Source organism: Pavona decussata, unplaced genomic scaffold, assembly GCF_977016875.1.
Source record: "Pavona decussata unplaced genomic scaffold, jaPavDecu1.1 SCAFFOLD_213, whole genome shotgun sequence".
NCBI lineage: Eukaryota > Metazoa > Cnidaria > Anthozoa > Scleractinia > Agariciidae > Pavona > Pavona decussata.
The window spans coordinates 282,501-305,000 of record NW_028145618.1 but is presented as its reverse complement, the minus strand read 5'-3'; the positions used below and the strand labels follow the sequence as shown (position 1 = coordinate 305,000).

Below are 22,500 nucleotides of genomic sequence, written 5' to 3'. Positions count from 1 at the left end.
GTTCGATTGTAAAAAAATAAAGAATTAACTATGATATGAAAACAGTAAACCAATTCATTTATATGTTGATTCGAACTGATACCTGTTTCTTTTCTGGAACATTAAATGAGTATATTTGCCTACTATTTTAGAGTATTTTCATTGTCTGGGGTAAGTATATACCTAATTTTGTCTTCATCACTTAAGTTGGTGAAAAGAGGATCATTTCTGTAATGAGAGAATGGAGTTTATGTCTAATGTTATGCGGGATACTCTTGGCAATACATCAAGAAATGCCGTTCGTCCTCTATGCAATTTCTTTTACCCATTAAGCATGTTCTGTCTTCTACCGGGATTGATAACTATTGATGCCCCTTTATTTTCGTATTTCCCAGTTTGTATACGCAATGAATGAACCCCTAGTCGCAATCTTGTAATACTTATTCTGTGTGCTGGGTTTCTGACGGTCTTGAGATAGGCTTCTACTTGGTAGTCATTTTTAATTTCTTGCGTAAATCTTTCTCTAGAGTCTTCAGAATTGTTACTGTGAGTCTTAAGCCAATTTTAAACATAGTTCTTTCGTAGTTGGGAGGAGCAAGTATTCTTGATTTGTTGTCGATTTACTATATTGCTTGTGGAGGGCATTCGTATTAATTGGTCACTATTTAATACATCAAAAAAATGAAGATTGACTGTGGCGTCTTGCGTAACAAAATGTTTCACTTAAGAGAGGATTGTCTGTTTTATGAACTGGTTCTTGCCAGTAACTAAAAATTGAAGCAGTTATGTCTATACTTAATGGGTACCGTTCAAGTTCTGCCCTACAGACTATGTTTTCTGTGTACCATGGTGTATTTAGTGTTTGCTCAACATTGTTTTTGTCAAAATGAGTCATATAATAATAATTCAGGTCCCCAAATTTCGCATCTATATCGACGGTAGTATAGGTTTAAGAGCATCAAAATGTTTATTCTTAATTGTAATTTAGGTACGTATTAGGCCGTTTTATTGTCAAAAGAACTTTGTAAGCTTTTTTACTAAGAATGTCTCTTGCGTATGGGTAAAGCGACCAGATGAAGTCATTTCTATCCCGAAATATGTTTGTCTGTCAACGAACGTTCGTTTTCATATTTGAATTTTTATTTTTATTTTTATTTTTGTGTTGGCTGTTTGCAATAATTATGATGATATTTGATTTTAACTAACAAATCATCTGCATACATTAGACAATTTGGAAGGCTAGTTTCTCAGCGTTACTCTTTGGCAGTGGTTTGTCCTAAAGAATTGCGGTAAACCATTCATAAATAATGAAAATACAATTGGACTTAAACCTTCACCTTGCCTTATCCCTTTGTTGTATGAAAACATTTTTGTGATCGTGTTTTGGTTTATTTGGATACAACTTTTAATTGACAAATACATGGAGTTAACAACTTTGAGGAATTTACCTTTGATTCCATTCTTGTATAAAAGTCATCCTGAATTGCCACACACTATACTTATTCAACCTTGACTGTAAAATTGATGCGAACAGTTATTCTAAACAGCTTGTCAATGTGATTCCTCTATAATTAGCTGGAGGCCTTTTATCACCTTTCTTTTCATATATATATCGGTTTTATCACACCTATGTTCCAATCAATTGCAAAAGTCCCACTGTTTCGAATATCATTGAACACTTTTGTAATGAAGGCATCAGATAATACCGTCCGTGTCTAATTATAGAATCCATGTCAGATATGATTTTAGTTTATGTTTATATGGATTTCCTTTGTCGTGATGGGCTTTTAGTGAGTGATAGTGATAGTGTATCTTTATTGCGCCTCAGGCCTAGGGCAAACATCGAATCTAAGTTGCGTCGAATTTATTTAAAATAGGTTCGACAAAGAGTCCACTTAATTTCAGTGTGGTAGCAAACGTGGAACCTGCGTAGACCCTAATTCACAAGTTGCACTTCATTAAAACACGGGAATGAGCACGTGTCCCCATGCTATTCATTCGATGCGCGGCTAGTTATTGCTAGGACTTGCTAGCGAACAGTAGTACATCGTGGAAAAGAAAAATAGCTCGAGGTTTCATTTAAAATATCAATAATAGGATAGATCTCCTCTAAAATATTGCTAAATCAGTGCCGAAATGCAGTGCTCGTTGGGCCTTTCTTTTGCAATTAATTGTGAAAAATAGAAAGTGAAGACTCAAACACTGAGCATTTATTGCAAATAGTCAATTCGCATTTCAATCATTTATATTTTGTATTCATGAAACACGAAAATCACATTTCCATCACGCTGTGCGACGTCAGCAATGACTTTCGATAGCTCGCCATATCTGGTCGCGAAATTGTCTTTGTACAGCGCATGCTCGTCAGGAGGGAAAATAGTGTTTGGAATTGATTCTAAGAAGTCTCGGGGCTTAACCTTTTATAAGTCCTTTTCTGACCCCTGGTAGGTGGCAGGAAGAAAAATATGTGTACTGGAAAGTTTTTGTAGGTTTAAAATGTCATGGTGCGAATGTCAAGGATTCCTTCATTGTAGAATCTCTCGCCTTTGTAAACAGTTGTGTCCAGAAAGTTAATTTCATTGTTAGAGATTTCAGCCGTGAATTTTATTGTAAGGTGGTGTCTGTTTGCAAGGACAATAAAATCGTCTATCTCCTTCTTATCAGCACTCCATAGCGGAAAATGTCATCAATGTATCTTTTCCACTCAAGTGGTTATGTTTTGGTTTGGCTGATTATTTCCGTCTCAACCGAAGACATAACGATGTTTGCAAAAGTGACGGCCATCTTCGTGCCCATTGCGGTTCCGTGTATTTGACGATATTTCCTTTCGTCGAATTCAAATTAATTCTCTTGAAGGATGAGCCTTAGAATTTTTCTGAGAGCGTGTGTAGGGGTGGGGTGTTATCCCTGTAGAAATTCTCGTATGATCTAATCCGCGCTAGACTTGGATGGTTGCAGAGTTGTTTCTCTGATTGCTGAGCTCTGTCTCCACCAATACTGTCAGCAAGGGTGGCAAAGTGACGTGCTAGAGTCTCGGCAACTCTTGCTTAATCACTTACCACAGTACCGTTAACTTTGAGGTTAATTTCCGCTTGTTTGTTAGTGCAAGTCTTCGATCCCAAAAACGGTTTAAAGGTTTTGAAAAATGCTTTTGAATTTCTCTTTAGATCTTCAGCTTTCTTTTTCCAGTATTGTTTAATTGCAATTCTTCGTTGTCTCGTTGCTTCGTTGCGACACCTTTGTTTAACCTCCCAGTTGTGAGCAGATTTATCTTTGTAATAATTTGAAGTGGCTCTTCTTTTTGCCCTTATAGCACTTTTACACGATGTTGTCATGTAAGGGACATCCACGGATCTCACTCGCATCTTTTTCAGGGGAAAGCATTCATCCACTATATCCTTCATCAGTGTTTTCCAATAATATTCTTGGTCGTCCACGTCATCAAACAGATCTCCGACGTGCCATGGAGCTGCGGCTAGCTTATTTGCATACACTTCCCTATCACAATTCTTATAGTTCCTGAAAGTTATAATTTTATTCTGATAGCGCTTAACTGTCTCCTTCATCAAACCATATATTAACAGGTGATCGCTTAAGGCTGTATCGTAGGTACCACATTGCTTGAACATCCCAGGTCTGTTACTAAGCAGAACATCAATTAAGGTGCTGGTGGTTGTCGCACCTTTCTTTTCAATTCGTGTAGGTTTCTTTATTAAGCATTCAAACCCCTGTTCCGATTCCAAATCAATAAGCAGTTTTCCTTCACTCCTGTTAGGTCGTAATCTAGTAAGATTTAGGTCGCCGATAACAGCAACAATTCCTTTCTGGAGAGAGGCCCAATTGCAAATATGGCTTAATTCATCCTCAAGTGCAAGCTGGTAGTTTCCATTTAGCGCTCTCGGTGGTCGGTACATTCCAATCATAATCATTTCCTTTCTACCGATTGTTATCTCTAGCGCGATTGCTTCGATGCATTTGTATATTCTGCTGAACTTTAGCCTTTTACAGGGGATTACAGCAGATACAAAAGCCAGAATGCCTCCTCCACCTTTCTTTCGATCATTGCGAAACAGTGAGTAACCTGGTATATTGAATTGACTGTTCGGGTAAGTTGAGTCAATCTTCGTTTCTCCGATGAAAATAATATGCGCTTTCAATTTGTGGATCACATAGGCAAGCTCGTCGAACTTATTCTGGATGCTGTTAATGTTGAGATGACACAAAAGCAATTCTTTGCTGGAATTTGTTCGCTTGGCTTCGAGTTCTTGAGGTGAGATAAGATCCTGGTTTCCATTAATTCCCCCACCAGCTTGATCATGCATGTCAACAGAAACCTCGGTTTCTTCAAACCTGACTGAGTCTTCAGAGAAAAAAGAGTCACTCAGTGGTGATAGAGAACAGAGGGCACATGTCCAATCGATATCCGGGTGAGCTAAATAATAACGAAATATGTTCCTAGACATATTGAGACATTTGGCGTGGAACCATGATTTGCATATAACACACAAGATGGCGTCTTGGTTGTTTCGAACGTTCTTGTGGCATTCGCCGCACGGATATTTCGCCGTTGGCTTCTTACCAGGGCCAGGGTTTGATGAGACATCACCACAAATAAGGAGGTGTTTCTCGATTTGAAAAGAACTAGTCCCATCCGATGTGTGAAGAATGCGTCCAGGAAGATAGTGCTTTCCGCGGTGTTTAAAATTATCGCACAATACTGATGGGTTCACCAGAAGGGCTGTTATCTTCGGAAGTTTATCTCTCGCAATCCAAAGAGATGGTTCTTGTCCAGTTTTGTCAAAGAGGAAAAGTGAACCGACCAAAAGAGCTAGCAGATACAGTTTCAAGGCGATGTTTACAGAGCCTGTTTTCGCGTGGCCGCTCGCCATCCTGTACGCAGATTGATCTGCAGTTACAGTGTTCATCTACAGAAGCTGCTCTCCGACGAAAACGCTCTGATGGATAGTACTGGTCTGCGAAGAAACCTCCCTTTTATTCGTCCAATTCATTAACAGTTTGTTTTCATTACGTCGTTCATTCGTCTTTATGTTATCATTTCAACCTTTTGCCTTTAAGTTGAAATTGATGGGCTATCAATTCGAAATGCCAGTTGCAATGACTTTTGTGTGAAAGAAAATTTAGTGGCAAACAATAAAAACAAGTCTTTTTCTTTCTCGGGACTTTGGGCTGATAGTTGCTTCTGGAGTTTAATGTTCTTTAAAAAAAACTTGTAACCCACCAAACCCTCCGCAGCGAATGCGCGCCCTTCGTGTGCTCACAGCCGGAAACTTTTCACTTGCTACTGTGAAAACCAAACAATGACAAAGAGCAAAAATTAAAAGGATATATAAAACTCTCAAACATCTCGCTATCCAGGAAATACCCCAGCCGACAACGCACCCAATGAGTATTGAATCGGTGAGCTAGAGATACTTATTTCCTTTCCAACTTTGCGGTAAAGCTACCGTGTAACAAGCCTTCTATTTTCTTTTTCTCGCTAACCCCCCAAAATTTTCAACCTGCGTGAAATTTCATGCCTCTCTTTTACCGAGTCACCCAGTTAACAAGCGGAGAGTTCAATTTGCAAGTACTCCTATGACTCGGCAAAATGAAGGACTGGCAAGGCCACTCGAAACCGGCCTTGTCGACATTTTGCAATGTAAACTATTTGAAACTTAAAGTCATCAATTTCGTATTTAAGACCGATACAGAAGTTTACGTGCCAAATATGAGCGAAATCGGTGAGATGCAGTGGCCGCGACCTTTAAACATAGTTCGAATGTTACACTCTACGTTCTTAAGAAGTGGGATCTCAACGGACTCGATCATGACAATCGATTAAAATTTCGCCCGACCAATATTTTTTGTATTGTGTTTGAAACACAATTCATCAGCCTACTAAAATTAGAATAACAGATTGATCCTCATGAAAATTATTATTGTTATCATTTCTACGATTAGCATTCATGAAATTTACTAACAAAAAGTCGATCATATTTGAAGCAGTTACCTTCAGTCAATAAAGGCAGCTTTAAGAGACAAACTGAGAGCGCCATAATTCACAACTGAATAGCTTTATACACGATGAACGCGGAATAGCTTTAACGTAGGGAAATTAATCAGCTTTTAATCACCAAAGCGAGCTTTGCAATTCAATTCCGCATAAATTCCATTGAATTTACAACAAGCAACTCTTCTTTTGCAAATAAATAAATAAATAAATAAATGTCCACCTTAATTAATATATCTGTCAAAGTTGAACTGTGAAATTGAAAACCTGAATCATAAATCAGTTCGCCTTACGCGTATATACGACGCTTAACAAAACTTAATCGTTTCATGGCTATCTCTTTCAATCCCCAAAACAAGCAAGTATTAATTTTCACTATGATTTCGAACTTCAGGTCGGTCAACTGGCACGGAAGGTCATGATTTTATAAATTGTATTTCTTTCAGTTGACCTTAAATCTCGTTGATGTTTTTATTTTTATTTATTTTATCATTATTATAACTTTTATTTTGTTATTTAATTGAGTATGCCACGAACGCATTCCTAGAATTGAACCTTATTAACTTTCAATTTAACTCGACATTTTTTTTATTAAAAGATAATAAGCTTTTAGCCAGCCATTGTTTAATATCATGGGGTTTTTTGGTATCTTTCGTTAAAAATGGTGAAATAAGACCTTCAATCAGCTGCCAATTAATTCTAGAATGACGAGACGAAAGAAATCAACTCAATTCTTGAAAGGAACAACTCGTGATCTGTTCTAGAGCATTTTGGAAACAAAAATGCGAGATCTTTAAAAACATTAGCCTAACATTTTTCAAGTTTCAATCCATACCGACCTACTCTGTCTCTGGCCAGAGGCACTAATCGACAGTTTTATTGCACTGGGGGATAATTTATAACAGACTTGACAATTATTTCTTTGTTTCTGCTTACAGACAAACATTTTTGGGGTTGAAATGACAGCAAATTTGCGTGATACTTACCCTTTAAAAGTCGCCTACGGGTTGATTGGCTTTATTCCTAAGACACCAGTGGAGTTTCTAGAAATGTTTATCCATTAGACAGTATCCTTCTCACAACCCTGGCTGAACAAGTTAAAAAATATGTGATTTATTCATCTCGGGCGAATATTAAATCACAGAACCCCTCGTTGCCTAAAAAATAACCCAGGTACTTTCGCTGTACATTGTCTTAACTCTAGTCACGTTCTTGCAAAATGAATTCGTTTGGATTGTACAATGTTTCTGGTTGTTTATCAATTTAAAAAAAATTCCACCCACGCTTGTTGGATATGGGATGATTATATAACCAGCTTATCTAAGGAGTCTCGTTGGTTATATACAGTTTTATATCCAGAAATAAAGCATTATACGAAACAGAACTCACCAGAAACACAAACAAATCGGTAACAAAGCGTGTGACAATAATATAAAAAATATCAGCACCAATGCGGATAAGATAAACATTCATAGTTATAATGGAAAAACCAATTCAAACATATCTTCGGGTATTGATTAATTTCCTGGTTACGGAGTGAAGAGAACATATGCCCCCTTACAAAGTTCACAGCAAGCGAAAAACATCATTTGATGATTACACGATCAGCACAACTTAAAAACAAACGTATACATGAAGGATGAAATCGTCAAATTTTTTCTTTTTACCCATTTATACGTAACTTATTCTGACACAAGTGAATTGCTTATTTTGTAATTTTGAAACACCACACGACAACTGAGACACCCTTCAGAATCAAAGGTAAAAAGATTAAAATTAAGTGCGAGTATATTTCCATTGTTTACATGTTAATTATGTAACATTTCACTTAAACCACTTTGTCCAAACTTTGCTGCCTTCAGTTCAATGTAGCTCTATAACAACAAATCCTGACTTACACTGGGTATACAGATCTTTCGGTGTATATTGACCGTTCACTGGCTCGTTGTATCGTTTAACGAGCAGACGTCTATCAGAATACGGATAGATAAGTCAAAAAACTCTTCTGCTTGACCAATGGTTGTTATTTCAGGACAAAACTCGACTGTCCAGTACAAACAGTCATTGATTGTAAAAATGTTGTTACTGGTGAGAAAACCGATCTTTGCACTTTGCAAGGCAAGATACGAGCCAGCAAACTTGAAAGGAGAGTTTCGTTGGTGATCAATACAAAGGGATCCCAGGTTGTTCAAGTTGGATAGTGCTTTCTTTAGACTGTAGGCATTCTCATTCAACGCCAAAGCACAAAAATTCTGGTATATTTACACACTGAAACAGTTTCAAAAAGTTTCTGTGTTCTCCTGATTGAATGCTATGGTGAACTTCACTCTTGCATGAACGAGCGAACTCCCAGAATGCCTGTGTTTGTTCCAGAATAATCGAATTCACCACCATTTGAAGGTAATTGAAAGAGGCGTATAATCCAAATTCCTCATTCTAAACCAATGGCTGACATTCTTTGCGAATGTTTACTGGATATGTGCTGTGAATCTGCAAAGGGAGTTTTGATTCAGTGTTATTCTGTTTCAGAAGTTGCAACATGGCTAAATGGGCTGCTGTGGTAATGGCGCCTTGAACAGTGCATTTGTTTACTTTACTGCATCTGATTAAAGCCAGTGTTTCATCTCTTGTTAATTTACGTGGTATTACGTACGTTTTCTCGGGCACTAAATTATCGCCGGGTGGAGGAAATGTTGACAGATACAAATTCATTTGCTTGCGATTGTAAAGCATAGCTCTTACTTTGCTGAAGATCAAATTTGCAGACATCAGAAGCCGTTCCCAGCGGTCTAATACAATCTGGTGATGCATGAGACATTCAATCGGTGGTTGAAATGGTAGACTTTTGACTTCAATGGGCTCACCAACGTAAATCAAAGTCAGAAATTCTAATAGTTTTTTCTTCAGTGTGTAAATAGATAGAGAATCGCAGATGATGTAATGATAGGAAAAAAGCCGGGGGGGGGGGATACTCCAAAAAAATAGGGTAGGGGTGTGCGGCCCGCTTCCCAAAACCCTTACCCTATTTATGAGCAAAATCTGCGATTTTCCCTAGCCTATTTATGACCTGAAGTAGCTCCTTCTAAAAAAAATCGAACCCAGGACTAGAGTGCAAAAATCTATACCCTATTTATTACCAAAATGGCGGCAAAATGGCTAAAGGCGATACCCTATTTATGACCAAAACAGCCGAAAAACCATACCCTTTGGCGCCGCACATACCTATAAAGCCCATATAAGGGAGTACCTCCTTCCCCCCCCCGGGGAAAAAAGCAACACGTTTCTGTACAGAGTCTGTAATCCTTTAGTGTCAGATGTCTCCCTTAGTAAAGTTACGCGCCACAAAGGTCCTCGTTCGGCGTTAAAAGGCGTACCATTGATTAACCTCTGAAACTCACCCTGCCAATTCTCTGCGTCTACATCGTCTATTCGGAAGTCCAGACATTGGGGATTTCCCATCTCTTCGAACCACAACTCTTTGAATCCTTTCCTGACCCGCATAATTCGTAGCAATGGAAATCGCTCCAACAGCATAAGCAGAGCTTTCTTGACATGGCGTTGATCGAGCTTGACTTCAGAATTCAGCAAAAGGGCAGTGTGCATCGAACCAATGTTACCCTGGAAGAAGAAGAACTTCTCAAAGTATCCCAGACGTCTTGCCAGCCTTCCGGAACTAAAATTGGAAAATCTTGTAATCTTTGTGATCTATAACGCTTCGTAGTTCAGGGAGTAGTAAAAAAAGAAATACCCGACGATAGCAAGTATAATGGAACATGCAATTGCTGAAAACGGGCAGAAATAGGCAAAACACATATCTTCTGGAGTGTTTCTTATGCATCAGTCAATTCCAACAGTGCCCATCCCCCCTCCCCTCCCTGGCCGATCCCCGGGAATTAGGATTTCTTCAAAATAAACTGGCAAATGCCCCACCGCCGGGACAAAATAGTTGTTCAAATGCCCCGAGGTGGTTGCTCAAAATCGTTTTATTTTCTTCGTTTCTCGTCTTACTTTCAGTAAAATCTGAGCTAACTCAGGCCAAATTAAGTCCTAGCTGGGTCTTGTTTCCCGTAGTTAGCGCAAAAATAGGTCATTCTACAGCTCTAGCATCCCATTTCATGTCCTATGTAGACGTATTCAATAAGAAACTTACTGTATTTGCCGATGAATTTGTTAAGGAAGCGACAATGCTGTATGGGGAAAAAAGTGAGATGGTCAAATGCCCCGGGGTATTTGGATGGAAGGCTAATGCCCGACCCCTGGGATGGGCAGTGTGGGAAAATGCCCCACTATTGCCCGGGGGGGATGGGCACAGCTGGGATTGACTGATGAATTAATATTCCTTATGTATTGCGTTTGCAGAAAAGAGCATGAAAGCTATCAAATGGCACCCTACTACAAATTCAAACACCGGCAGCCCGAATTAACAAACGCAAGCGTTGACAGTAACAATTACGCAGGCGCTTTTGCGATCGATTATGATTATTACTAAAGAGACATGAATTAATGAGGATAATAATGCCCAAAAATGATTTAAGGAGTAATATTCTCTATGTTGTGCTGTGACAAGGACTGGTTGAAGTGAACGGAAACCGACATTAATTACTTCGCAAGGTTGTGCTTTTTTTTTTCTTTTTAGGTGGATTCAAAGCTATCATGCAAACTGACTAACGTCCTTTCCATTGTGCTACTGAAGGGAAGGAAACAAGAAGGGCATTGCTGCTTTTCGGAATACTCCTACTGACAATGTCGGCCTTTAAGTGTGGATCACCATTATTCCAGAGATAAACGTGGTTTAATAAATTTGTAAAAAATATATATTTGCCCTGATGGTGTGCAACTCTAGATAGGGCTTAGCAGAATTAATTCATTCTAATCCCAACATCGACGTTTGCTAAACAATCATCGCTGTCATACTAACTCTCTTACACAAAGAATGAGCATGAAAAGAGTTTGAGTCGCAAAATGTGTACATAATTAATGTCCGTCACCATAATTCCTTGAACCGATGGAAGTTGGTGATTCATGCCTGCATCGATGGTCTATGTGCCTGGGAAAGGCGAAGCACCTGGCGATTTTATACGCCGATCGCGGCAAATTTGATCGCCACCGACTGATGCGGACACACTTGGCGATATTTTTCGCCGATCGCGGCGATGTGCGATCGCGGCAAAGGACAAGGGAGGACTAAAAAGTTACTTTAAAAACCCCGTTCCACAAAGAACCCATAACACCAGGAGCACCCCACTGCTTAACAAAGAATCTCTGACGTCGTTCCGAGACAAAACGACGAAAAAAAAGAGAAATGCGAAAACGGACATGAGCTTTATAATTTATACGCAGCAATTAATTTGAATGCATTAGGGCGAACAGCACGGAAACAAGAATCGTTCCGCTGAGTCCAGATAAAAAACTTACAGGCATTCAGAAGATAAGGAAAAACCCTCGAAACAGAACAAATCTAGGTATGGAGCCTTAAGCCGGAAAGAGCACCATTGGCGAGAACAAAAACATCAACGACGGAACCCAATCAACAGCACTCAAGAAAAGCACTTTAAACCCGGGGTAAAAAACGAAATAAAATAAAATAATTGCTCAATGTTTTTTGTTTCTTGACAAAAACCGGTAGACAACAATGACAGCGTTGTTGGCCAATCAGTTCGAACACGTATCCTGTTCTGGTTAGAATACATTTAGAGTATGCTGGTGAGTGGAGGTTCTAGATTTGAAAAATGCGGTTTTTGGAGTTCTGAAGACTTCTATGTAGCACTTTGGATAATTTAATATCCTTAGATGGTGGGATAAATCTCTCCTGGATCTCTTTAGGGGCTTCCTTTTAGAAAACGGTCGACAATAAAAAAATGCTTTATTGGCGAAGGTTGTTAAGCTTAGAGTATTTCTCCATTATTAATTCTATCTTGCTGTTGACCGGTGTGTGCAAATAAGCTTGAATATATATTTTGATTCTCAGTTCATCTTTCAGAAATTGGATGGTAGTAGTTTTTAGAGAACAATGCTAGATCATCCGTGTCGAGGACGATCCCGTGAGGGTACGTCTAATACCTCAGTACTTGAAATTATAACACAAGATTTCGGATCAAGGAGTGGCGGGGCTTGGGCATTTTATTATCCTTGGGAAAAAATCAAGACTCCACGAGGGCGAGAAAAAAAATCAAAACACGAAGTGTTAGAGAACACCAATAGTGTTTAAAAGGCCTTTCAGTAACCTACTTATAGTAGAATAACAGATCGATCCACATGAAGATTATTATTGTTAATTTTTTTTAAGATTAACATTTATGAAATTACCAACGGAAGAAGTCTTCCATTTCAAGCACTTACTTTAGTCAATAGAGTCACCTTCAGAACACAAACTGAGAGCCCTCTAATCTGCATTGATACAAGTGGATCAACAAGGAATAGATTTAACAAAGGAAAGTTATTAAATGGTTAATCACTGCGGCAAACTTTGCAATTCAATTCCGCATAAATTCCAGTGAGTTTTGATTTACAACAAGTCACCCTCCTTTTGCGAATAAATCACAGAACAACTCGTTGCCTTAAAATAACCCAGGTACTTTCGCTGTGAATTGTCTTAATTCTAAGTCGTTCTTGCAAAATGAATTCGGTTATGTCGTGCGATGTTTCTTTGTTGTTTATCAACTTTAAAAAAATTATTCCACGGGCCGACGCCTATTGAATATGGGAGCCTCGTTGGCTATATACCAGTCTTATATCCAGAAATATAGAATTGTACGAAACAGAATTCACTAGAAACACAAAGAAATCGGTAACAAAACGTGTGACAATAAGAAATATCGGCACCAATGCGGAAAAGATAAACATTCATAGTTATTAAGGAAAAACCAGTTTAAACATATCTTGGGTAATGATTAGTTTCCTGGTTACTGAGTGAAGAGAACATATGTCCCCTTAAAAGATTCATAGCAAGAGAAAAAAACATTTGATGATTAAAAGTTCAGTACTGCTTAAAACAAAACGTATACATAAAGGATGAAACCGTCAATTTTTTTCTTTTCACCCATTTATAGGTACCTTCAAGTTCTACCACAAGTGACTTGCTCAAAACGGGCAGAAATAGGCAAGCCACATATTGTCTGTGTTTCGTAAAATTTCATATATATTACGTTTGTAAAAAAACAGTATGTGAAGCTAACAAATGACACTCTACTACAAATTTAAACATCGACAGCCCGGATTAACAAGAGTGAATGGACAAAACGCAAGCGTCGACGGTGACAATGACGCAGACCCTCTTGCAACTGATTATGATTATGAGAAAAGAGATATGAATTAATTGCAATGTTAATTACATCCATTTTGAAATCACTGGTGATCCTTGGAATCTGATTGGTCCAAAATGATGCAATTTATTCCCAAATTGCACCATTTCTTGCTCTAAATTGCATCCTTTCTTTAGCCCATCAAAATGGAAAGAAAGTAACACAAATAGAATATTAATATTGACAATGATACTCTGTGATTTCAAAATGGATGTAATTAAGTAGTAATTGAACTTCGTGTCGCGCAATTTTGGTCTGAAATCATACTTGTGATTTCAAATCAAACTCGCGCTGCGCGCTCGTTTGATTTTGAAATCACGCGTATGATTTCAGACCAAATTGCACTCCACTCAGTTCAATTACCAATATTAATTGCACATTCATGAGCATAACAATGCCCCAAAAATTTATTATCATCTGGTTCCATTGACTTAGGAATATCCGACCACCATCTGATTTTTGCAGTTTTTAAAGTGGCTAGAAATAATCCCAAGCCACTGATGATTTCGACAAAGAAATATAAACAAGTGGATAAAAAGCAACTTAATACAGATTTCGAGCATGCTCCTTGGCACCTTGTGAGTTTTTTTGATGATATTGATGATTGCCACGTTATCTGGAACTACTTATACAAGGATATTATGGATCACCATTTACCATCTAGGAAAGCAAAGATCAGACCTAATTCCCTTCCATGGATTGATTCTTCCATTAGGAAAGAAATGAAAAAAAGATTTAAGCTCTTAAACGAGGCTAAAATCTCCGGAGATCCAGTGAAATGGAGCCAGTATAGAGAGAAAAGAAACGAGGTAAAAAAATCTGTTAAAGGGGGACGAAGCTGCTTACTGGAAAGAACAATTTAATAAATCAACCAATCCTAAAGAATTCTGGAAGCTGACTAACCAGGTGCTAAGGGAAAACAAAGTATCTAAACTTGGACCAGTTATGGATTACAACCCTATCTACCTTTGTAACTAGGAGTACTCCTACTAAAGATTGCACAGATTTTAATTGGGAGCTAGTCAATACCCAGAGGGCATTAAATCCTAAGAAGGCTACGGGTCCAGACTTTGTCTCACCTAGGGACCTTTTCTTGGTATCGTCTGAACTTGTTACCCACCGCTTTCTTCCACTTTATAAGAACAGCTTGATTAGTGCCCCCTTCCCATGTGATTGGAAACTATCTCGGGTTACTCCAGTGTTTAAGAAAGGCAAACCATGTGACGTGACAAATTACAGACCAATTTCTCTGCTTAGCATTCCTGGAAAAATTCTTGAGGCCGTGGTGTGCAATTCCATTGATGATCATTTGCAGCCCCACAATTTATTAACCCGCAACCAGTGGGGCTTCAGAAAAAATCGTTCAACTGAAGGTCTCTTGCTTCATATGACGGAAACTTGGAAGTCAGCTCTGGATCAAGGTCTGGTAGTGGGAGTACTATTTGTTGACTTTCGCAAGGCTTTTGACTCTGTTAACCATTCAATCCTGTTGGAGAAACTGAAAGCCACTGGAATATCTGGTTCTCTGCTTTTTTGGCTTGCCAACTATTTGTCTAACCAAAATCAGTTTGTCCAGATTTCTGGAAAGAAATCTGCCCGCAATCTGTGAAGTATGGAGTGGGGTCTGCGAAATCTGCGAGCCAGCGAGCCATGCGAGCCACCGTGCGAGCCATGCGAGTCACGCGAGTCATGCTAGTCATGCGAGCCACAGTGCAAATGTTAAGAATTTTTATTTGGTTTATTTACATTCGCGTGAGAAAAGTTTGGACGAATTTTTTTCTTTTTTTTTTTTGTTTTGTTTTGTTTTGCTTTTGTTAAAATTTTGGAGAGAATTTTGCCTCTTCAAAATCGCCCAAGATGCGCAAAAAAATAAAAACAATACGCAAAAATTTATTAAGGTTCAAGACTTCTGAAAAAAAATCCGAGAAAAACATACGGCTGCGCCGCCACTCGAATAGGTATTTATTGACACATTTCATTCATTGATATCCACGTGGAACTTCATTCAAGAAAAAAAGAAAAGAACAGCACTTCGATCTCCGTTTGTTGGCGTCAAGAATGGTGAGTAAATCGCGCCATTTTAACAGGTTTGGTCCTTAGTGAATCAGAGTTATCAGAACTCGGTCGGTTGGCTGACTGCTGCATGTGGTTGTCCTTTCCCTTAGACAAGTCTTTCTTCAAAACTCACCACTAGAGTGGCAGAGGCTGGTTTCAAGATAGCATTCGACCCACCAGCTGACGGCAAATGCTTCTGTTACGCTGCTTCTTTTCAAAATGGATTTAGTGCGACAATATTGACTTCCCTCATCTTTGAGTACTCATTTATCATACCTTAAAAGATTGGAATGACACTGACAATCAGTCCTGACGTGTCAATTAACAAAAAACTAAAATATGATGGTTTGCGTTGTCCCACTGTAAGAATTAAATATTGCGATGTTATTCATCTTGTTCCGATGCTCTTGTTCTTGTTCTTATGTGAATGTAAATACAACAAATAAGAATTCTTAACATTTATACTGTGGCTCGCATGACTCGCGTGACTCGCATAGCTCGCATGGCTCGCACGGCTCGCATGGCTCACACCTTGGCTCGCATGGCTCCCTGACTCGCAGATTTTTATCACTCTATGGAGTGCCCCAAGGGTCCATCCTGGGGCCTAGACTGTTCTCAATATATGTTAATGACTTGCCTGAATCTATATCTTATGGTGACCTCTATATGTTTGCTGATGACACCACAGTTTATACCATTGATAGGGATTCAGACATGATCATCTCTTCACTTCAATGTATTCTATCTCAGCTACACATATGGTGCACAGCCAACAGGCTAATTGCTCATGAATCAAAGACTGAAGCAATGATAATATCTAGATCAGTCTTTTTAGGCCCTCTGCCAGCTTTAAGATATGGCACTAAGACCATCGAGCTCAAGTCCCCATCTAAGTGTCTTGGCTTAACTATTGACAATAAGTTATCTTGGCAGGATCACATTAGGAATGTTTGTAATTTATTTAACAAGAAATTGGCTGTTCTTAAACGAATCAAATTCCTGCCTCAGTCCACCTTGGAATCTATTTATTTCAATTCAATTATTCCTAGTGTTGTATGTAATATTGTTCTTTAGGGATCTGTCTCTCCATCACTTATGGAGGATATTGAACGTGTTCATATGAGAGCAATTAGGATTGTCTGCAAGCTACCTATGTCCACTCCAGCTGATGAGATCAGGAAATTGAGGCAATGGAATCCCATTTTTTTGTATTACATTAAGAGACTGCTGGTTCTGACCCATCAATCCTATCATAGTCTAAATAAGGAGGATTTAAATATTTTAATTTCTAAGGCAAAAACAAATTACAGCTTAAGAAATTCTTTAAATTTAGAAGTGCCAAGACCAATTCACTTTTAACCGGCCTGCATCGTTAAATAAAGATGTATGTATGTATGTATGTATGTATGTATGTATGTATGTATGTATGTATGTATGTATGTATGTATGTATGTATGTATGTATGTATGTATGTATGTATGTATGACACTCCAAGTAATACGGACACTTTTTCTGTTCCCAGCGTTGTCCGTAATAACGGTGTTTGACTGTACATAATTTATGAACTATTTACAGAAAACTACCACTCTGAATCAGTGCATACACTCAATAATTGCATGCATGAATTGATGTTGCAGCTAAGAGGCGACGTTTTGAGCTCTAGCCTTTCTTCGGATTCGATCTGACGAACAGCTGACGCTTGAAACGTCAGCTCTTGATTCTGTTTACGGTGGGGCTACAGTAAGCAGTGAGTTGCAAACTCTTGTTCAAGATCGTAAAGTGGTGAGGCAGAAGGCAAAAACAATAAGCTATAAGGTGTTGACTTGGACGGGCCCTTTCCAGGGGAGAGTTGTATTTAAGGCAGTCCACCAGACGAAGTACAATGCCCTGCAGCCTAAACAACAGCAAGGAGAGGGAGCACCCCTCTACAGGGCCGGCTCGCCAATTTCGCCGGGGAGTCGAACTCCCGCCTCACCTACAGAGAGTTAAAAAACCCGGGAGAAATTCAGGAAAAGAACAACAACAACAAGCTTTATTTGCATGACTATAACAAATACAATATTGCAAAAGCTATTCATAACTAATTATTGATTCGTTAATGGTTGCAAGTTGTGCGTAGGTTTTGACCGAGAAAACAAAACTCTCCAAGTAGCGATTAATGTTCGCTTAGGCTGGATTACACTCTTCAATTTTCCCCAGGCTAAGCATAATCCCGTACCTCTCTGTGGAAGTTCGCACAAAAAGAAGAATGGAAAATTGAACAAATATTTTTGAAAGCTTTTTCCTTGAATGCGTTCGAATGAAGTTCCCGACAAAACAGAGTAATATTCGCGCTTCCAATCCCGAAATGTGGCATAAACTTTGGTTCCACTTTCGTCAAAGTGCCTGGGACATCATAAAGTCCGGGATGGCTTTAATGGGCGCTTCTTGTTCAACGAACAGAACTTGAAGCACAATCGAAAGACCACGTCGCTCGTTTTACTCGCGAGTGGTGCCAAACGTTTCAGCCCAGTTTTGTGGATCGTGAAGAGTCTCCAGCTAGGAAAAAGGAATATTTTATGTGAGTTTCCTCTGGAGTTGGTCGTGAAAGTGAGAAGGTGAATGCGTTAGGTTATTTTCAGCGGGTAGCGCTTTCGTGAAACGCAGAATCAGCTTCAAATCAGCAACTTATGTAACTCGCCTCAGAGCGCACTTTGCAAAAGTGCACCTGCCTTAATTTGAGCTTTAAAACAGGGTTTTTGTGGGCTAAATAGTTTGTTCGCGCACCTCTTCTGTTACCCCTGAATTGTTTCACAAGGTTGGCAATTTCCAAAATTGCGCCTGCCTTTAAACTTTAAAACAGGGTTTTTCTGCGCTAAATGGTTTTTTCGCGCGCCTCCTCTGTTACCCCTGAACTGTTTTTACAAGGTTGGCAAAAGAAAAATGTGTTGATTGCTCGCAAAAACGTAAAAACAAAGGCTACAACACGCGGTATTCCCAGGCGGTCACCCACCCAAGTACTAAACCCGCCCGACAGGGCTTAACTTCGGTGATCGGACGAGAACCTGTGCTTTCCCTGTGGTATGGTCGTTGACAAGAGGAAGAAGTGCAAATTTTAATGATTTATAGGGAAGGTGCAAAAAGGCATTTTTGCTTTCCTCTGGAGTTTATTTGACAGATTTGTATTTGGGTCGACCTGCCGCTCTATTCGACTGCGCCAGTCAAATAGAACGGCGAAAGTTCTACATGTGCCGAACCAAATGCATACGTTGCTTATAAATTATATAAATTATATCTATCCCAGAGGTCTGCGCGTTCCATCGACTTGGCATGTGCAAAGGACTTCATTCTGAACAAGATGGCGGGAAAAGAGGAATGTGCTTTTTCTTCTTGTTTCGAAACAACTTAATATACTTGTCTGAGATGCGAAAGATTTAAAAAAAAAAAAAAAAAAGGATCTATTCTTAATGTGCACACGCACTTCCAACCGACAGAAACTTTCCAATACACGCTATATCAAAGGCAAAGCCTCAAGACTTCTCAGAACAAAATCTTCTAAAACAACATTTTAAGAAAACATTACTCTATTCAAACAGAGATTACGCTACAGAGGTTACCTCGATAACCTTATAGATAAAACTCTTTCAATGTCCAGTGTGTTTACAGATAAAAATTCTTCACTGCTCCAAGAGAGACTGCAGTTAACTTGAGCGGATAACCCTAAACAAAAGCAACAGAGCTATCGTACACAACCACATGAACGACCTAACTCAAACGGCACCGAATGATAAGAAAACCTCTACTCGCTAAATTTGAGTAGTTTCCTTCATAACCAAAATCACAAGATCAATAGACATCTTACCACATTTTGATCGAAAAGAAAAATCTCCCACAAACGTATTAACGAGAGCAGATCATCCAGAATTCTAAGGTACATTAAGCAGCCAGCGGGAGTCGTGTTTCGCCTCCCACCTTTTTAAATACCGGTTGCAGTACCACGTTGTATTACGTGAGTAGCAATGTACTTCAGACTTTCATGGCCTTTATCCCTGACTGAAAAGTTTTCCAAGCATCAACGTTATAAGAAACCAACCCTCACCATTCAATTTAGAGGAAACAGAAAAAGAAAAACGCTAAAAGGATAAGCTCTAAAACGAAATTGCTAACTGACTTATCAGTAGCTCACGTGATTCGCGGAAAACTTTAAAAACGTCTTACAGCTAATTTCTCAGTGACCAAACACCAGTGCAAACATCACTGCTCAGATTTGCAGTGGAAATTTACATTCAACTGAAAATGCCTTTATTCGTCAAGTTAAGGCGCTTGAAAAAAATTATGACCTAACTGAGACCGGAATTGACCCAAAAGACTGATTGGGATTACGGGATTTAGGGTAAAATTTCCCTGTGTTGACGGGATTGAAGAACCCTTTTGAGCACCCTCTTACGTGTGTTTCCGTATAGCGACCGCCCACCCTAGAAAAGATCAAATCATAGGACATGATTCTTAGCATTATTTTTCAATTGCTTTTCTCTTTTGCCAAGTCTTGTAAGCTTTACACACCCGAACACAAGATTCAGTCATCTGATAACGTTCAGCCGCAAATAAAAAAAAGCACGCTCATGAAGCGCAATTCACGGACTCGCGAACTGAAACAAGCCCATCTCCAAATATTTGCTTCACTTGAAGATTTTAAGACCTCTAGGTACGTTAATGTGTACCTCAAAGGGCAAATCGCATACGTCGCAATTTCTCAGCAAATACTCACTCTTTTTCTAGATTTCTTATTTCCTTTGTAACAACTTACTGGAACGTTTATTTTTTATCTAAAATGAAGATCCAAAAATTTTCTCTCTGAACTTACAACCAACTTAATACCCCTTTGAACAATTAGCTTCTCTCCTGCAAAAAAGATCCTTCAAAGAAAGTATCAATAGCCTACTTAACATTCGCAATCAGCACGCAAACACTCTTGTTTTAACATTCAACAAATCGTTGATTGCAGACAAAAGAAAATACCGCAATCAACATTAAAACATTTGAAAACCTGTCACACACAAATGAAGAGTATAATACTGGTAAAACTCTTACACTAAGACCGACTTCCAAGATCAAATAAAAAGTGATCCAATTTTGGCTGCAAATATTTCATGAATGTTGTATCCGCAACAGTTCGCGTTACCAACTTTACATACGTCATGCATATGATGACTTTTACACATATTACGATGACATTTACATATATTACGCTTCTGAAATCTTAACATGATCTAGTCAAATCTTCAAAACATACACCACCACCTTGCTTTATCCAGCAAATAACTAGACACCCATGCCTCAGCTTACTCCAAACAAAAGCTCTCAGTTTCAAAATATTAGATTACCATTACAGTTTCGTTCACTGTTCATCACCCTTCCTTTTTTCACACATATACTTTGCAGATTATGCGCCTGTTTTCTAATTAACAAATCGAATGTGGTTTGGCGTTGTCTGTACTCTTATCGACAACGATATTCGTCATCACAGTGGTCAAAATGTTGTGGACTCACGAGGCGCAGCCGAGTGAGTCCACGACAAATTTTGACCACTGTGATGACGAATATCGTTGTCGATAAGAGTACAGACAACGCCAAACCACATTCGCTTTGTTTTTTACCACAATATCAACGTCAAAAAAATTTTTTACCACAACTGTCAAAATTTCCGCGCGCTGGTTGACGCGAGCAGCGTTGTCTAGACTCTTATCGACAACGGAAAATTAGCCAATCAGATTGCGAGATTAGAAACAGTTGTGGTAAAAACTACATTACAAATCTCTGTTTCCTTGCAACAATCCTTGATTGAACATTTATTACGCAAAGGCTACAAAATTCTTAGATTCAATAAATTAGCATCCCTTCTGTTAAAACTGAAAAAAATTACTTCTTTTTTCAAAAATAAATTAATTACTACACTGCCTAACTTCCTTCCTAATCAAATACAAATACCTACACTTCTCAATGAAGTTACAAGTGTCCACTCCATAACATTCCAGCAAAGCGCTAAAATCGAAACTAACACCTAACAAACTAACACCAAAAGATTAAACGATGCCTGCAAACATGAACACTACCAATGCTTTTCATTTCCCTTAACTAACTGGCGACAATTTTGCGCCCAATGCACCAGCACAATACATCCAACCAGCGCATCGAACAAATATCCACTACAACTTCGTAAACCTCGCTCCGGGCTCACGAGGAAATACGACCGCCTATCACTAATTAAAAGATAACGCATTTGTCGATGAAACATCACCGGTAACATTCATAACAAAGCAGCCTTCTCCTTCGCAACCTGAAACCACAAAAAAAAAACTAATTTAAATCGGCTCAATAAAACAACAGGACTAGTTCGCAACAATGCAGACGCCAGTAAAAAACAAAAACAACAACACTAAAAATAGTGTAACCACATTCAACTTCCTTCTCCCCCCTCCGTTAAATTTTGACCCGACCATATGTCGTGAACATATTTGACAACAACTTATCCAACGTTAATACATCATTGATTCGTGTTGGTTTCTCCCATACCATGGGATACGATCCAATCTGTAATCCATATTTTCTCTTTGCCCATTGTTCACCTCTAAACAAACCCTCAACTAACCAATATCCTCCGAATACACCTCATACAACGACACTCAAGTATACGCTCTTAAAGCGTCTTGTTCTCAATAAATAAGAAGTCAGAAATGGCAATAGTGACGTGAATGATGTGCGTTTTGTTTTCTTTGCTCTGATTGGTCTATGACATTGTATCTTTGCTATGATTGGACCATTGTAGTAAACCATTGGTCAGATATGATATGGGGGTTGGGTGCTTAATGTAACGATACGATTTTGTCCTGAAGCAGTACTTTTACTATACACTATAATTTACACCTACCAATTTATGGACGAGAATCGGCCCATTTTACAAAATCTGTGGCATTGCTGCAGATTTTTTTAATCAGGTCAATTTTCACTCCACGTTACACCAACAGAAAAAGAAATCGGCCGACAAATTGTAACGTGTAAATTGGCCGAAGTGATTGAACTTGGATTGAACCAACTAATTGGCCCGATAAAATCGGTACGTATAAATTAGCCTTTTTAAGGTTTAAAAGCTAACAGCCTGACACAACTAACAGGCTT

General features: G+C 38.8%; 1 non-coding gene and 1 pseudogene across 1 annotated transcript; one reads left to right on the top strand and one right to left on the bottom strand.

Annotated features, from left to right (window-relative positions):
* The first annotated feature begins 15,925 nt into the window (after positions 1-15,925).
* On the top strand, positions 15,926-16,704 carry LOC146460410 (uncharacterized; annotated as a pseudogene).
* A 1,596-nt stretch (positions 16,705-18,300) lies between these two features.
* Positions 18,301-18,419, bottom strand: LOC146460409 (5S ribosomal RNA). The gene has a single exon (XR_014857654.1). It is a non-coding gene; the product is annotated as a 5S ribosomal RNA (ribosomal RNA).
* Between the last annotated feature and the right edge of the window lie 4,081 nt (positions 18,420-22,500).